This window comes from Pogona vitticeps, chromosome 4, assembly GCF_051106095.1.
Source record: "Pogona vitticeps strain Pit_001003342236 chromosome 4, PviZW2.1, whole genome shotgun sequence".
NCBI classification, from domain to species: Eukaryota; Metazoa; Chordata; class Lepidosauria; order Squamata; family Agamidae; genus Pogona; species Pogona vitticeps.
This window is the reverse complement of record NC_135786.1, coordinates 75,367,471-75,385,673: the sequence shown is the minus strand read 5'-3', so window position 1 is coordinate 75,385,673 and position 18,203 is coordinate 75,367,471. Positions and strand designations below refer to the sequence as shown.

Here is an 18,203-nt window from a genome sequence, read left to right as displayed (position 1 = left end):
GTGTATGAAAGAGAGAGAGAGAGAGAAGATCGGCCACGTTTCCCCCCACGTTTTCTGCAAGACAGAGAGAATGGAGGGAGGACGGGGGGGGGGTTAGTACGATGGTCCCTTGAAAAAGCACATCCTTGATGCAATCGAAGCTCTGACGAAACTCCTATAAGATATCATTGTCAAGGCCTTAGAAACAACTTGAACCGCCATCCGCTTGAACTGCCCCAGACAGAAGCCAGTACAGTAAAGGACCAAGGCCACGCTTTCATCAAAACCAAGAAAACGTTTTTTTCGTAATTAAAGCAGCAGCAAGAACAACCTCTAAAAATCGTAAATATATAAAACCAAGAAGCCATACCATCAGCTTCAGAGCAAGAGATGGGTGGCTGGGTTGGGCGACCAAACAAACCGGGGGAAAATGTAGTTCCCGATGTTTCCAAAACGGATATATTTGTTCTGGAAATGTATAAACATTCATTCTGCAAAAGGCAACACATTTAATTAACGATGAGAGAGCAGTTAGGGGCAGAAAGCTAGTAAAATTGTGTGATAAATTTATGGCATTGTTAGCGTGCTTTTAATTATGGCTATTATGTTAATTATTTCACATTAGCATGGAGTTATCAGCAGCATGTCAGATTTAATCAAAACGAGCCTTTCTCTCGAAAATTGTTCTTTTCATCCGCCATCAGGAAAAGAAAAGAGGAGGGGGAGCCGCGGGCGGCGGTGGGAGGAAGAGAGAGACAGGAGGACGCTGGAGAATCCCAGGCCGGGGCTGTCTTGCTAGCAAAACAAATGACTTCCCCATTGGAAGAAGCGGCTTGGACGTGATCCTGAGCGGACTTCGTTCTCCGCCGATCCCCTCCGGGCAGAAGGCTGGGAGAGAGAAAAGACCGCGTTGGTCGTCTTCCCCCCCCTCCCGCTTTCTCTCTCTCTCTTTTTATTTATTTTTAAGGAATTCTCCATTTTTGTGTGTTCAGACCCCCACCCTCACCCACCTCGTCCGCCCCCGTTTGGAGAAAACGCTTTATCATCCTGGATCACTCTGTCAAACAATATGTTCTGGCTCATTTTTATCTGTCCCGTTTTACAAAATCCCCTTCAGCGCTCGCAAAATGCCGGCCAGGGCAAGGCTTTAGAGAAGAACACAGCTATGGAGAAAAACAAGCCGGAGCCAAACCACCTCTCTTCAAACACGGGCGCGCGGGCGCGCACCCACCCTCACCCCCCCCTCACCGGGGTTCACCAAAACCAGGATAGACAGGGATCGACGGGCGAGAGGTTGCGGGGGGGGGGAATGCCTGCCCGCTTCCTAACCCACAGCCCCGGCTCTGCTGCTCAAGCTTGGAACTTGTCCCTTAGGTTGCGCCCTCAAATCGATTTGCTTCGAAGGGAAGCGCTCCCTTGCCTTGCCTAAATCAGGTTCAAATGCCTTGCCTTGCTACGGAGTTCACAGAGTGGCCTTGGGCATGTCCCTGTCTGTCCCTTGCCATCTCTTTCGTTCTCCCTTAGTTGCTCAAAATAAAAGTAGATCTGGAAAGTCCTTCGTGTCCCGTTAGAAACGCCAGGAATCCACGGAGGGAATGGGGAGATTGCGGGGCGCAAGTGTCGGTACATTGAGGTTCTTGGCCGCCTAATGCCTGCATGGCTTGTCAGCAGCTCAAGGAGGTACCAGTGTCTCTTCAGAAGGAAATCCAGCGTAGTCTTCCTCGGGGACATCTCCCCTAACTCAGTCTGCTTAAAACTGCAGCCCAATAGCGCAAACCTAGACAAGTTTTCTGGGTAGTTTAACGGGCCTTATTCCGGGGGAAGCAAGCATGAGAGTATGGCCTGGGAGACTGAAGTTCCTGGATCCAGTCCCTCCTTTGCCAGGATGTCATCAGGTCTACTTAAGAAAGCCGTTATCTCAACTTTCCGTCTGCGGTATGGATAGAATTGACAATACTGTCCTACTTTGCAGGAGTGTTACAAGGTTTTACAGGAAGGTAATGCAGGCGAAATGTTTACAACACTGATCATTCTATACAATATTACTACCATTATTACTGCTGCTACTGCTTACCTCGTTCTCGACATCCTAGAAGTTAAAATTGCTGATATAGTCCCCAATTATATAGTCCCCAATGAGAATGCATTGGGGATACGCACACATATAGATTCATCCTACACCAGGATAGGATAAAGCGCATGAGAAATTATGTTCTTTACCCATGTCTGGCTGTCTCACTTCGGAGTGAAAATGGAGCTCTTATGAGTCAGCGCTGGTCCATATAAAATAAAGCAATCTTTAAAAAAATAAAATCAAATCCCAATATGTCAGGAAAGGTTTTACCTTCCCATTATAAACATTTCACGGTGGTGCTGTTTACTTAATACATTTATATCATGCCCTTTCTCCAAAACATGAGGCGGGGCTGGTGGTTTACAATTATGTTTCCAGGACACTTTAGGGTAAGAATAAAACAGAGCGTTAAAACAACAACAGCAACAACACAGAGCGAGCGAGCCAGATACAGCGCCTCTAAAAGCCCCAAAATTAAAAAAGCAGCATAAAAATATCAGTAGGATTAAATTTACTTCTAAAAACACTGCTTGAAATAAAGAAGGTATTTTGCCTGTCTGGCAGTGAAGGCCAATGACAAAGCAAGCACCTTTCTGGAAGATCATCGCACACCGGGGGGGGGGGGCACCACCCTGAAGAAGGCCCTTGACTTGTTCCTGGTCTGCCCATGTAGTGTGGAGGGATTTTCCCACTGCCCCCCCGCATCCCCGGTTTTAAATGGGAAAACAATTCTATGAGCTCCAGACTGCATCCTCAGCCATTCTCAGGTCAGAGAAAGCTAGGCAAGGGAATGTGAATCACGCTCTTGGTCCTGAACAGTCGGTCGCATCAGATTCGTTTTCCGCTTGCTCCTACTTGCAAAGGATATCCAAGGCCGATGTTCAACAGGGCCTGTTTTGATGTGGCGGCGAACGGAAGTCCTGTTGCCTTCAATGGGGCTTGAACCAACGCGGGATCCTGGTACAGGACTGCAGCTTCACACATTAAATCGGGGGGGGGGGGGGAAGAGAGAGAAATCATTTATTTTTTTGGTAATGTTTGTTTCCGCATGTTTTCCCAAGTGTCTTGCATTGTTTGAGCTTCGGCGGTCCCCGCTTTCTGCCCCAGTATTCTGATTGTAAGCGTAGATTTGATTCAGTGCCCACGGTGCCCAAAGAAAATAAATATACCTGCTTCTTTTCGAACAATCCGTCGCTGACTTCCTGAGAAGTCAGCTCTGTGCAGCTCAGTGGGACTTATTCTCTCAAAAAAGGGGGTGTAGATCGCATCCTAAAGGGAGGCAGGCTGCAGACTTATAAACTCTGAGTTACAAATTAGCTCCACGAGTCCCGGATTTGCTTTTGACCAGATGTGTGCAGGTAGGGTCACAATGTAAGATTTTTTCCGTGAGTCTTGCAGCCCTTCCCTAAACGCAACACTTGCTGGGAAGCTGATCTTACACGACCAAGGAAGGGATCAAAATCTAGAGTCCCGGGAGGCGCTCTCCAGGCATGTCGATTTCAGATTTCTCTGAAAAGTTTTTAGCTCCCATGCGTGCTCACCCGTGTCATCTAACCAGCGCTAAATTTCGCCTTAGTAGCGTCTAGTTCATTGCTAATATTGACGGAAGGGTGGCCTTGTTAACTCTGTTGCAGCAAAACCAACCAAGAATCTTGTAGCACCTTCCGGATGGACATGTTTTATGGGGCGTAGGTTTTTATGGATCATCACCCAGTTCTTCCCAGGAGGCAGGGAGCAGTAGATATCTAGAGCTTCAATGTAGTTGAAGAAGTGGGTTAGAGTCAGCGAAAGCTTATGCCCGATCAAACTTGTTAGCCCTGAATGTGCCACTAGACTCTTGATCGGTCTTGCAGCTCCTGGCTGCGTGTATGCTGGTCTGCTCCCCCACCCCCCGCTTAAACTCATTTTTGGAGAACCTGTTTTGCCTCGGTTAAGAGGAGGCCAAGGATTAGGACAGCTGCTGGGTTATTTTTAGAGCGACCCCATTCCTCTTGTTTATATTTAGGGTGATTGATCGATTAATTATTTAAGCTAACAAGGCTGTCGGCTTGCTAAGAAAGCGACCCATAGATCTCAAGGGCTATTACGACCGCGTACGTTGGTTATGCCCTTAGGATCGCAGACCGTGGTGATCATGTTGTGTCAACATCACAATGAAGGAGCTTAATCGGTTCCAGTCAAGTCAGTTCTTGCTTGCCAATAGTTGCGTGATCAACAACGAACAAGACCTCAAGGTAAGTCTAAACAGAATTCGGATCTGGGAGATCTGCTCTTTTTACTAGAATCTGGAGCTTCACGGATCTAAACCTGGTTATAGCTCTAGAACAAAGAATTCTGCACCGAGGAGGAATTTATATCCAAACGAAGCGGATAATCTCAATTTTTTCCGTATCCATTCAATTCAAGCTATATAATTTGGTGCAGGGTTGGGTTGGGGGTCATTGCATTGTTGTTCTTGCGTCAGAAATCATTGTAGAACTCCTGCAAATTGCCCCGAGATCTAAAGGTAGATCCAGATTTACCTTCTGCTTCGCCCATTTTCTGGAAAAACGGTGAATCAGTTGGTTTTGCTTCCCCCCCCCCCTTTGGTGCACTTTAATGGGTGGAAACTGGAGATTCCAACCTGTATTGGTAACCATAATAGTACAACTTGTTTTTTAAAAGTTTGTTATGAATGTGAGGGATAAAACACTAGATTTTTTTAATAAAAGCGATTACAAGGTAGAAGTGGATGTTTTCCTCGTTTTGAGTACACCAGGGACATGGATACTGTTTGTAATCAAGAAAGAAGGAAACGATGGTAGGTAGCTGGGAGTAGTTAAGCCTAGTAGTTAGATGGGTGCACGTTCCTATGCAGGTTTCACGTTTTAGGGATATGTGTGAACTGGCTTGATGGATGCTCCAATTAGGAAATAGCTTCGCTGTCTCGGAAGGCAGAGGAAAGAAATAAAGAGATCGGCTAATAATATTCTCTTCCTTCCCCCACATTCAACATCAGGAAATTCAGTTCCGTGCATAATTGCACGACCAATTTAGGCGGAAGCCGTGCGGAGGATCCTCGTGGACAGGCCAAGGGGTGGGGCGTCTCACTCCCAAATCTTGAGGGCGGGGTGTCCCTACCCCACGAAGCACCTGTGGGCTATTAGGTACGGGAAGAAGCCAGTTTGGACGCCTGCCTTTTTCAAGGACAAATGAGCAGGACCCGATTCTTCTCCAAACTTTCCTTTCTGCGAGCAAGAGGGCGCAAAGCTTCACGTGCCCCCTCTTTCCCTCTTCTGCTGAACAATGTCCCCCAAATCAAGGTGACCGCTCTTCCACGGCGACTTGTTTTTCTGTCCTTCTTCCAGGGAGATGCATCCGGAGCGAAGCCACCTACACCAGCCGGGCAACACTTCAGACTCTTTTCCTGACTCGATGGTCAAGAAAGCAGATTCTCAAATATATTCCGCTGGGTTTCCCACGCAATACTGACGACCTCAGCTCTGACTCCTGGGTCTTTTGGACTGGCTCCTTCCACAATTCGACTTTTGTGTTTTGAATGGGGCGGATGGATAGGTGGGTGGGTGCGGGGCAAACCGTGAAATTTCCACGGTGGTCAGTTATGTGTCGCCTCTCCTTTCCACACATTTTTTCCTTTTCTTTTCGCCGTCCGCTTTGAGCACCCAGTCCGCCTTCCGGAGGCGTCTTTCTGCCTTTTAAACGTGCATGCTTTTTCTCTCCCTCCGCTTTGAGTTCCAAAGGGAGTGGACCGAACCGAGGGCCCCAGCGACACCCTTCCACAATGGGTTGGGAAGGTGGGATTCCCACCCGCTCGGGTTTGATCATCAGGGCAACACAGGTTCGTTGGATTCCGCCACTCCACGCAAAACACACTTGCTGTGGGACCTTCGTTAATGTTAAACACCTCACTGCTGCCCTTAACTTCCTCTCCTACTAGTAGCTCTCAACATCCGAGGAATTTAAAATAAACAAACAAAGCACCTTCCCCTCTCCTTAGTCTTTCCGTCTTGGAATATGAGTCCCCTGGGGGATTTCTAGAGGTGATCTGATCATATTTCAAAATCAAGGCGTGGTAATTACTCCAAGTCACTCTGAGAATGGGGGAGTTTTCGCCTATGATTGGGCACACCGCTCCCTCCTTTTTCTTCTCTTTGCTCCTCCTCTTACCTAAAGCTAATTATATGGTTAAACGTATTCTTTTAATATCACAAACAGTCCCTCCGCCCTTTTGTTAAAACTTAAGCATCGCTATAGATTCAAAACATCTGTCCTGGATTAATCCCCAGGAAGGAATCCTAGAATAGTGAAATTGGAAGGGGCCTAACAAGGCCATGGAGTCCAACCCCTTGCTCAATGCAGGAATACAAATCAAAGGGTATCTGCCAGGTGGTTGCCTAAGTTTCTCTTTAATGCCTTCAGTGTAGAAGTGCCTGCCACTTCTCGAGAATTGGTTCCTTTGCCCTGCTGCAAAGGAAGGAAGGAAGGGACCCAAAGGGAATTTATTTCTCCCTTCCTGCTGATAGACAAGAGGGCCAATTTAACTTCCCTTTCATATTGAAAGAACTGTAGTATTTTGGTGTGTTTTTTTTTTTTTTTAAATCGTTCTTTCTTATTCGACTTTAGGTAAATCTGATTAGTTGTGTCTGGAAAGGTATACGCTTTATTCACTTCCGTTTTGCTGGCCACGATAAAAGGACTGAACCAGCTGAGGGAGATGCGGGGAAGCGGTACCAAACCCATCCTTTAGGTTATATACAAGGTAAACTGCATAGTGTAACAGTTTCTAGAGAAGAAACCCTGTTAGCTTGTTTCAGCACGTTGGCAAAATTTAAGGGGAAAAGACCGGGAAGAAAGGGCAAAAGATTGTGGCATTTGACAGAGTGACAGGATACGTTCAGCGTGAGCTTTTGTGGCTCTTAATCGCTTTCCTCGGACTAGGGAGGGCTAATGTTCATGCCAACTGTAGATGTATCCTTGCGATGGTGGGGGCCACGGCACAGTACAGGCACTCCATGTGTCTGAGGAAGCAGGCTTTGATCTTCGAAAGGTCCCCCTGAAAAAAAAATCTCCCAATATTTTGTCCTCGCAACCCTTTCCCCCTTTAATTTTGGTAATACTGTATAGAACTACCTACACTTTGCGGGTTCGAAGCTGCAGGGAGGATCCTAAAAAGGTTCTTTAAAAGTGTGTGTGTGGGGGGGCGGTAAAAAGGCTGACAGATGAAGGTTGCGGGGGTACCAAGAATGAAGTCCCCCCCCCCGAAAAACGTGGTCTCTCTCTCTCTCTCAACAGGAATCGGGCCAGAAAGTGGGGAAGGAGCCAGGCGCCTCTTGAAACGACCCCCTCCCCCAAGAGAGCCTCTGGGAGAGAAAAGGCGGCGACTAGGCCGGGCCCCCGACCTGCCTCTCGGCGTGTCTCCTCCTGTCTCGCTCTCCCCAGCCATGGCTTCCACCAGCCTTTCACTCCGCGCAGCGGCGCTGATGGCAGCGCAAAGCCGTCCAGCAAAGCCGGGCAGGACCCAGGCTGGCGGGCACGCCTCTCTTTGGGAATTCGAGGGCCCGAAGGGGGCTCCGACGGCCTCCTAGGGGTGCCCAGGAAGCAAAGACAGACGGGGAGACCGGGATCGCCACGTGGGGAGCCCCTGCCGTCGTGTCCCTCAAGATCCCTCCGGCCGCAGCTCTCCCTTCGGTCGCTCCGAATGGTTGAGCGCCCCGCGCTTCTTTCCCACACCGGGAAGCCCAGAGCAATAGAAGCCACTGAACTTCTGGCGCATCTGGAGGAAAGACGTCCCCCTCTTTGCTGTCCATTTCGGGGTCCTGGCAACTCAAAGGCTACCACGTTTCGCTTGGCAAACACTTCGGCGGACCGAAGTGGGCTGGCTGCCTTCCACTGAAGGCTAATGCCAAACAAAACCTGATCGTCTCTAAGGTGCCGCGGGAAAGATTTTCTTCGTTGCTTTTGCTGCAACCGGCGAACACCGTTACGCCCGCTCTTGCCGACGAGGAGGTCAAAGCCGTGTCTCGAACCTCCGGGACTTCCTGAAAAGGAACTCGGACGTCCATTTCAAAAGAGTCTAGGGGTCAGGGACGGGGACGGGGGGCAGCCTAGTCAGCTGGTGGCCTATCGCAGCCAAACCAGTCCAGACGTCTTGGGAGACCTTAAAAAGGATTAGGTTCCATTTGACAGACACTTTCGTGGATAGAAGTGGCCTCTTGCACCCCCCCCCCGCCCCCCGTAAGCTTATGCCAAACGCATCTTCCTAGTCTGGAAGTTGCCACAAGACTTCTTTACCTTGCCTCCGCCTTCCACCTCGGCTTGGGGGCAGCGGGAAGGGAGAGCTTTAGTCGCCAGATTGTAGAAATCTTGGATTTAGGAATCGGGCCAGTTCTTGGGGGGAGGGGCCTGGGAGGCTGCCTAGAGATTGCCGCCTTCTGTCTTGGCTCCGTTAACTCACGTCCACCTTTCCAAGCCTAGCGCTCTAGAGAGACGTTAGCTTCACGCTTCTATCCTCCTCCTCCAACAACGGCCAGTGGGGATAATGGGAGGTGTCGTCCAGCACTTCTGTCAACTCCTAGGCTTTTAGACGGCTGCCTCTTTTCAGTGCACAGCTGGAATGGAGGAACAAATCTACACACACACACACACACACACACACACACACACACACACACACACAAAAAGAGGGGGGGATATGAGAACTACAGTATCTGAATGCGGCCCCTTCGGGCCTGATGCTCACGCCCTCCGGGTCACTGCACTGGCCTCCTTTTATCTCACTAAGCAGCTTGGCCCAAAACTCTATTCCGACTCTTGCACCGACAGCATCGCTTCAGGTCCAGGATCTTTGCTCCCTTTCTCTATCCTCCCCCCCCCCCGTTGCCGCAGGGCTCAGGACGCAGGGGAGGGAAGGGTTGCGGACCAAGTTTTACACGAACAACTGAATACAGTACCAGTTTACAGGGAACACAGAATAGTTCATGAAAAGAATAATCAAGCAAGAGAGACCTCTGGGTGTGGGCGTCTCCAAAGACGAAAGAGGGAGCACGGGGACAGCTAAACCTTTAATTGTGAACCGCTCGCTGTCCTCGAACCTAAACCCTGGTATGGGATCGCAAATACATACGCCAAGCGCGGCAGCAGTCATTCTGCCCGCATGTCTATACACACTTGCCTGGAAGCCCCATAGGATACATCAAGGGCTGATTTAGCACTAAACTGCCTACTAGAGTGTCCAGAAGGAATTCGGGATGGGACGCGGAAGGAGCAACAAGAGAGCCTGTCCGCACACTGCGTGTGTAAAACGCGCGCCACTAGAACACAGCGTGCATCTGTGTACCTTACAATCATAAGTCTAGGATAAGGGAGCTCCCTTCTCCTCTCCTTGGGGCTCCCACTTGCCAACGACTGGAGTGATACCACCCCAAGTTATGGTGGTACTTAGCAAATGTTGCTGAGCGTTGTTGAAGAGCACACACCTTTTTCAAAACAGCGCTTTTAAATCGGATGATCAGCTTTTACAGCCGTAGCTCAAGCGCCTGAGAAAGACAGAAGAAGGTGTCAAAACAAACAAAAACCAAAAAAAGAGGACTGCGCCGCTTCAAATTATTAGGGATTGTTTTAGGTGTGCGTGTGTGAATCAAATTCTTAAACAGCACCACTGCAAGGGTAGCTCCTATCACTGCTAGAAAGAAGGTCCAATCAGAACTTTCCCCCTATAGTTAACTTTCTACGTGCACGGAGTTTCTGTTATGCACGCAACCACAGGCAATCAGGTAGACCACCCCCACCCCTCCCCGCTCCATCTGAAGGGGTATAAACCAGAGCACTTTGGTCTTTCGTGACGATCTCTTGCTGTCATTCCAGATTCCAACGTGGTGGTGGAGACCCAGTGTTAGAAGAAAAGGTGCATCATGTCCATAGGTGATGAATCTCTTTATCCTGTCCAGACGAGGACGTCAACAGCGTGGAAAATGGCACAACACTCGCAAAATGCGAGGCTTGAACCCTTGTTTTCAAAAAAAGGGGATACTCGTACAAATATTTCTTTTTCTAAAAAGCAAGATGGATTTTACGACTCTTTGGTAAGGCTGTAAAGTGGCTGAAAATTCATGGAGGGGGTAAAAACAACTAACAATATGAATTGGTTTTAGATCACCCTGCCCAGTTTAGGTTTTGATACATCTACCTGAGAACAAATTGTACTGAACTCCCTGAGGCTGACTTGTGTGTAGACATGTGGAGGGGTTGCACTGTGTGAGATACAGCAGTGGCTGAAATCATGAATATGGCCTGATTTTTCTTCTGCCACTGTTGGAAAGCACCTTAGGAATGGCAGGAAGGAAATCGCAATTTGGGGGGCACAGAAGACTCAGCCTGCGGGGGTGAGTTTTCCAAACTGAGAAAAGGGTTTTGTGATGGCTATCCTTAAGTGGCATTCCTGTACAGATTTTTTAAAAAGAATAAATGCAGCATAAGCATTCCTTTGGAAAGGAACAAACACCGAATAAAATAACACACCATAGCCTTTTCTCTGAACTTGGGATGTGCACAAATAGCACTGTTTTTTAAAATATTGTTTCCATGGTTGGCTACTCCATCATTGTCAGTCCAAGATACTTTGTTGCCTGAGACAGACAAAAATGGCAAAGCTACCCACCCATCTTAGGATGCACAGTAGCCAAAAGTAAGTAAATAAAATTATTTTGGCACATGGGACAGAAAATCCAAGGAGCATTGATCTCTATCTCTGGCAGTTGGATGTGATAATAACAAAGAGTTAAAATTTGTTACCCTTTCATGGCTTCAGGTCCTTCTTCCTTAACAGTAGGGCTGGTCCTTAGCACTGTGGCAGCTAAAAAGCTGGACATGGATGGCAAGCAGCTGGAACTCCATGGAAGCCAATTAAAGCTTGCAAAAGGCAGGGATAAGTATATACGAAAATATTATATACTGGCTCCTGGTGAGTCATGAAATCCAATATTATTAGCTCTGCTTTTATGTCTGTGTCATCATGGAATAACAATGCACAGCATGTAGACATCTCAGATATTTCGATCACTTCATGTATGTAATCCAAATAATCCCATAATTGGGAGAAGTAACTTTTCCAAGCTCTTGATGATCCTTAGAGCACTCTTGAACATGAGACTATTATCGACCCTGTATTACACATGGAGAAAGTAAGAGAATAATGGGTTAATGTATTCTGAAAGGCTTTCATGGCCAGGCTCTAATGGTTGTTGTGGGTTTTCCGGGCTGTTTGGCCATTTTCTGAAGGTTTTTCTTCCTAATATTGCCAGTCTCTGTGGCTGGCATCTTCAGAGGACAGGAGTCAGAACTCTGTCTGTTGCAGTTTGTTGCTATCCAACAAACTGCAACACAGCACATACAGATTTCTGACTCCTGTCCTCTGAAGATGTCGGCCACAGAGACTGGCAAAATGTTACGAAGAAAAACCTTAAGAAAATGGCCAAACAGCCTGGTAAAACCCACAACAACCATTGGATCCCGGCCATTCTGAATGCACACGATGTGGCTGTGTGAAAAGGAATTTATCCCGAGAACTGTAAGAACAGAAGGCCATCAAAACTGGAGTTGGAAAAGTTACTGGGGGAGGGCAGTTTTGACATGTTGGCTGGAGGATTCTAGGAGATGGAATCCAAAAACCCCAACGTTTTCTTCCAGTGTCTGGCTAAACCTTTCCTTACTGGCAATTCCTTAATTTTCAATCAATGCCCTCACTCAAGACCTGGCACTACTCTGTGCAGTAACTTACTGTGTTGTTGATGTTCAAATATTGTGTAAAGACTGGCTTTAACATCTTCCCCTCACTCACTCAGCGTTCACCCACCCTTTCTCTACACATATTTGGAAGCATCAGGCCAACGTTCCAGTGCAGCCTGCTTTGCCCTTTCACATGTGCCCTCGTTTCCATGAGAGTCAATGAAAGCTTTGTGCTTATTTTTCCAAATGCATTCTTCAGCCCTGTAGCAGTGCCACATGTTGGACAACACCCTTGGTTTCTTTTATGACCCAGAACAGAACATGTGTTGAAATGCAAAGTCCATAAATAGAAGGATTCCGAACACACAAAGACACAAAAAGGAACACAACACAATACAGTCAATATTAATTCACGCTGTGTAAAAAAAAATTCCGTGTACATAATATCAATTCTGGGGATATTTTCTGCAAACTGTTGTGGTGAAGCCTCAAGCAGAGATGCGATAGAAGGTTTTAAGTCCTAAATTCTTTTACTTTTAGCCAAAGCTAGGGAAAGCCAGTTGCCTTTAAATCTATAGCTAAATCACAATAACCTTGCAAAGTTACTCATGACTTGACCTAAGCCATTCAGTTCCATGCATGTTTACAATATTGATTATGACTCACTCTACCATTTTGTAGATCCTCCTCTCCAGGAAGTGTGAGTAGTAACTAGTGTGTGAATTTCACTCTTAGTGAGCTGCTTAGCTGCTGGACACAGATTTTAAGAGTTATTCCTATCTCCAAACATTATGTATTCCTGGTTATGAATGAATTTCCCTTTCAAGTAATATATTTCTTTTGGATTTTCTGTTTTGACATGGGGCTGGAATCAGTGACCTTTAGTGTACTTGCCAGCTCTACAGTTGTATAATTCTATGGCTATATTCAGAAGATATCCAGGCTTCGGCTTAGGTTGACCATCCAGAAGGAGAGTCCAACAGCTGTGGTGGAACCATGAATATCGCAGAGCTGGCCCAAAATATTCTGCCTGCCTGAGACAAAAAAACAAGATATCACTTTCTCCCATTCTACATACAAAAGTTGCTTGGGCTGCCATTTGAATTTTCCTGAACATTGATGATAGGAGAGTGCCTTCCACTATGTCCAAAAGCCAACAGCATAGGAGCTTGGAAGGCACACCTTAAGCCACATGGCACACAACTCTAGTCCTTCAACACTTTCCTGCCACTTCTGAACACCTCCTGCTTGAGGAAATAGCCTCATTTTGCCTAATGGTAGGGCTGGCTCTGAAAAGCTGATCTCACAAAAAGTTAGTTTTATATAATTGAAGAATGACTGTGCATAAAAGAATTTGACCTGCTAACATAAGTTCTTTGGATGAAAGAATCACAAGCTAGAGAGTTTCTGAAAAGATATATAGAGAGGCAATTCCCTCTTATTGTGGAGAATTTTTCTTCATTATTTTTGGATCTCAAGATTGAGAAGAAGTCTGCTGAAGTGGTCAAAGTGACCCTCTCTGGACTGCCCCCAACCTTGCTGGCTGAGGAAGGCTAGCAAATGATGCTCAAGCTGTGGCCAACAGGCAAAAAAATCCTTCAAGCACCTCTCCCCATCTCCGTCAATAAAAATGAAAATTAAATCAGTAACGTGTCATTCCAAATCCGCTACCTCACTCCCCCTAATGGTAGAGCTGGCCTTGGCTCTTGGTTGTTTGATTCTTTATTACAACCCTCAGAGAGTTTTCAAACATGGATTTAAGGCAGAAAACATTGTTGCCCATCGCACTTTTCGGAAGGAGGAGAAACAGATTGTTTTTCAAAGTTTGGTGAAAACAATGAAGGGATGGCATTTCAAAATAGACCAGCAGTTGCATTATATCATGTCCTATAACTTGATGTGACACTAAAGGGATCCAAGGCTGCTGTTCTTTGACATTCTGCAAATGCCTTCAAGTGTAAAAGTGAGCTTGTTGCTCATTGGTTTATTCCATTTTCATTTTCATTTATTTTGTTTCATGTTTTAGTGGCACTTCCTTACAGCCCACTCTGGTTACTGCCTTCTCCTTGTAACTGTGTTTTTTCCTCCCTCTTCTAAACTGGAAATGGTAGTTGCTTTTCAAAAGGTGCTTAGCAATATTAAGCTGTGGACAATGGTTTTGGACTAAGTGAGGAGGCACACCCCTGCATCGATGGGAAAGTATGCCTCTTCAGGTGTTTTATGACTATAACTCCCATCATCCTTTACCACTGTTTTTCTCAGTGGAAATGGATGTCCAACAACATCTGGAAGAATACACCAGCATCATCCACAATACAGAAACGTAACCTCTAGAACTGAATTTGGACCACGCTTTGTCAGGACCACTGTAAGTTAACCGTATAGAGAAGCAAACTGGAACATGCTTCTTTGTAGGCTGGTTCATAAGAGCTTTCATCAAACTTTTCACCATTTATATATGCCATTGGTGTAGCATTATAGTGTAGTCCTTTCCAAGTCTACTCAGAAGATACCTGTTCCACAGAATTTGAAGATATTTTCTCCCAAGTAGAATGTATACTGTACAGGATTCACGTGCTGATGCCTCAGTGCTGGATTTGTGAACGTGCGCCACTGGGGATCACTGGCAGGGAATGTGAAAGTTCAATTTCAGGATTAGATCAGTGATAGCTCCTTCACATGTACAAGCCATTGCTCTATGTTGCTGTTGTCAACAGAACAAGCTGTACTATGTTTCTGCACCCAAATCAACCAAGAGTCTTGTGGCACTTTATAGTTAACGTACTTTATTTGACTTTTGTGGGCTCCAGCCCACAAAATCCACGCAGTCTTATGTCAAATGCTACAAGAGAACTGCTGGATAGCTCCGTGGTTTAGGTATCTGGCTGCAGAGCCAGAGGTTGGGAGTTTGATTCCCCTTTGTGCCTCCTTGACAGGGGCTAGACTTGATGTTCCACAAGGTCCCTTTCAGCTCCACAGTTCTAAAATGGTGATGATTAGTCATCAAGTAGCCATAAGACTCCTCATTATGAAGCAGTGAGCATGCACATCCAAACAAGTTCTTAAGCCCAGCTTTCTATGTAAATTTCTCACCTATCTAAACTCCCCTGCACTGCGTTTCTTTTCTTGGCCACACTTAATTCTTAAATACCATGATTCAAAGAGGTTATGTATCCTTTTTTAAAAAAAGGATACCATGTCTTTCACTCTGTGAATCCAAGGAGGGTTATGAAATAGTTTTTAAAACCAGACACAATTGAAAACACAACAAATTATAAAATCAAAACACAAATGAGCATGTTATTACAGTAAAACAACAACTTAATTGGAATGTTTAAAAACAATTTAGAAGTACACAATTTAAAAAGATTAAACAATGCAGCATTTTTCATTGAAAGCCCCTGCTTTGCCAAAAAAGAAGGATTTCACGCTTGCACCTGTGAATTTCTTGAATTTAGCATGAAAGCGAGAAAGGCTTTGCCGTCCATGGTGACTCCCCACCACCTAATTATACTAGTTTTTGAAGCAAATAGAGCCAGAGTGGTGTAGTGGGTAGAGTGATGGACTAGGACGCAGGAGACCTGGGTTCAAATCCCTACTTGGCCATGGAAACTCACAGGGAAGGGGTGTGGAATTGGCAAAACCACTCCCCAAATATCTCACTTGACCATGAAAGCCCAAAGGAATGTACTTCTTAATAGAAATAGATTTGATCTACAAATTTACTGATCAGGTTGCTGTTCCCAACCTGATTCTTTCTATATGTTACAGACTACAGTTCCCATTGCTCTTAGCAATAGAGCATGCTGTTTGGGGCTGATGGGAAATGTAAGCCACAAACATCTGCAGGGCATCAGGTTGAGCGAATTTGAAATACTGTAGGTACAATTCATTTGTGCATTTTGTGGGGAACATATTATACTGCATATTAAACAAATTTAGCAATATCACTTCAGATCTTAAGCAATGTGATTTTGTATAGCATAATAAATCTGATACAAAATCTGTTGAGTCTTTTCTATTCATTTCTTGGATAATACGTTAATATAAATTAATCCAGAGAATTAAGCAATAAGGTTTTCAAATAAATTCTTTTCATAAGCTGTCCAAAGAACTGAACTATATAGCATCATAACCACTAAAAATAATAAACAAAGAAAACAGTGAGATCCAAATAAAAGGAAAGAAAAAAATGTTTTATTTTAATATCCTGCACACGGTGTTACTGGTTTAAGGGAGGTCAAATAAAGGGAGGTCACAGGAAACATGAGATAGTAAAATAGTTCATACTAAAATCTGGATGTATTAATTTAGAATTCAACAGTGATACTGGTTTAGTCACATATTATAAGATTCTTTATGACTTGTACCACTACTTCTCCTTTACAAATGTCCTGCTTGTTCTTGGTAGACTTTAAACTCACTTTCCAATTTTATTTTCTCAATTCCTGCACTGCATTTGGTAAAGTTGGTTGCTGCCCACTTTGAAATAAAAATGCCAGTCTCAAGGTGATATCAAAGCACTGGTAGATCACTGATGATGGCAAGTGAGGCACTGCCCACCTTGGGCTAATCTCAGTATTCCCACTACTGTCTGTCTCATTACGAAAAGCACTGGGATCCTGATAATGTGTGTTTGTGTGTGAATGCCCACTTTTGCCTCAGCTCCACTCACTATTGGTTGCTGGGCTTTCCACCCCACCTCCTACAGGGGGCACCAGTCACAACTGGGTGCTATCAAATAAAACAGGACACCTGTATTTACTGTATCAGTATCCATGGTTTCACTTATCCACAGTCTGAAAATATTAAAAATGTTAAATGAAAAAGATCCAGAAAAAAACTATTTTCACATGTATTACCATAACAGGCCATCAGATGGAGCCAGGGACTGTACTATGAATACTTGTTAGTGAACAATACATAGCATCCCTGCCACTCTCTAGAGGCCAGTTCTAGTAATGCATACAAAAATAATTTTTCTTGTTTTTTTTTCCTTTTTTCATGCTATATATATATATAGTGATCGTTATTATCCATGGTTTTCAGTATTCATGGGGGGCCATGCAACCAATCCATAGCAGATATGGGGGTCCTACTGTACACCCTTTTATCCATCTTATTTCTATTACAAAGTAGGACTGATATCCTATGGAATTGCAACACCATCAATATTCACTTTAACGTGGATTTAAAAAAGGACAGTCTGGACACTTTAATCCTGAATAAATCCAGATCTTTGTTGTTCCAGAACTAGCTGCTGTGCTGCATAATACTTTTATGTGCAGCATCTCCTTACCCCTTGAAGAATATTGTACTGTGTATGGGCTGTGATGGTTGAGCTTGTTGGCAGGCTTGTGTGGAAGTGTTTGGCAACAGATGGTTCTACTCTGGAATGGGTCTCTTTGAACAAGCTAGCCTTTTTGGGTTATTTCCAACTCTTGTGGTTCTAATCTATTTTCCTCAACTTGATGTCCTTCAGGTGTTTTAGTTAAAACTGCCACCAGCTCTGACTGGTGGTTATGCTGGGTGAGGGTTTCTGAAGTTGTAATCCAACCACCTTAATGTCCTTAAATTAAGGAGGTTGATTGGTCAGTATCATATTTACTGTACAGTCTTGAAGGGGAACACTCTATGTGGCTGTAGCTTTTGTGCCACTAGAAGCCGCACGGTTGCCATCCAGCAACATTCATTGGGGCAAGAAGCAGAGTGAGGGAGAAGTGGATGGTGGTGGAGATTTTTTTTTCTTTGACATGCTACTCTCTACAGCACTGGTCCCCAACCTTGGGCCTCCAGATGTTCTTGGACCACAACTCCCAGAAGCCTTCACCACCGCCTCTGCTGGTGAGGATTTCTGGGAGTTGAAGTCCAAGAACATCTGGAGGCCCAAGGTTGGGGACAGCACAGCACAGTCAATTTTCAGCCAGCGATATGGATAATGCTTAGCTTTGAGGGTTCCTGGGGCCAAGGCCTTGCAGGAGCATAATGAGTTTTGGGACCTTGACCCAACATGTGCAAGAGCGCACTGTGTAAACAAAGCACTGATCATTATACAGTATTTTGGAGGTTATTTATTTTATTTTATTTTATTTATATGCCGCCTATCTGGCAGCCAAGGCCACTCTGGTTATGAGTCTAACCCTTCAGGTCCAACTGCTCCTGTCTGTTGCCATATAATGAGATGGCCTTCCACAACCTACTGCTCACCAGATGTGTTGGAACACAATTCTCACAGTCTCTGGCCAACACTGTATTGGATATGCTGGTTTGGGAATGATGGGACTTATAGTCCAACACATGCAGAGGACAGCAAATAGGGAGAAGCCTGACTCACTTCATTCATAACATAGTAAAATACTATAGTGTGAATAAATGTCCTATCTGGTTTTTTGGTGTAAGAGAAAGAGGAAGCTGCAATCCCATTTAT

The 18,203-nt window shown here is 45.3% G+C and overlaps 1 long non-coding RNA gene across 1 annotated transcript; it reads left to right on the top strand.

Annotated features, from left to right (window-relative positions):
- The first annotated feature begins 4,124 nt into the window (after positions 1–4,124).
- Positions 4,125–7,264, top strand: LOC144589072 (uncharacterized). Its single transcript, XR_013544961.1, has 2 exons — positions 4,125–4,287; positions 5,401–7,264. It is a non-coding gene; the product is annotated as an uncharacterized LOC144589072 (long non-coding RNA).
- The last annotated feature ends 10,939 nt before the right edge of the window (positions 7,265–18,203 follow it).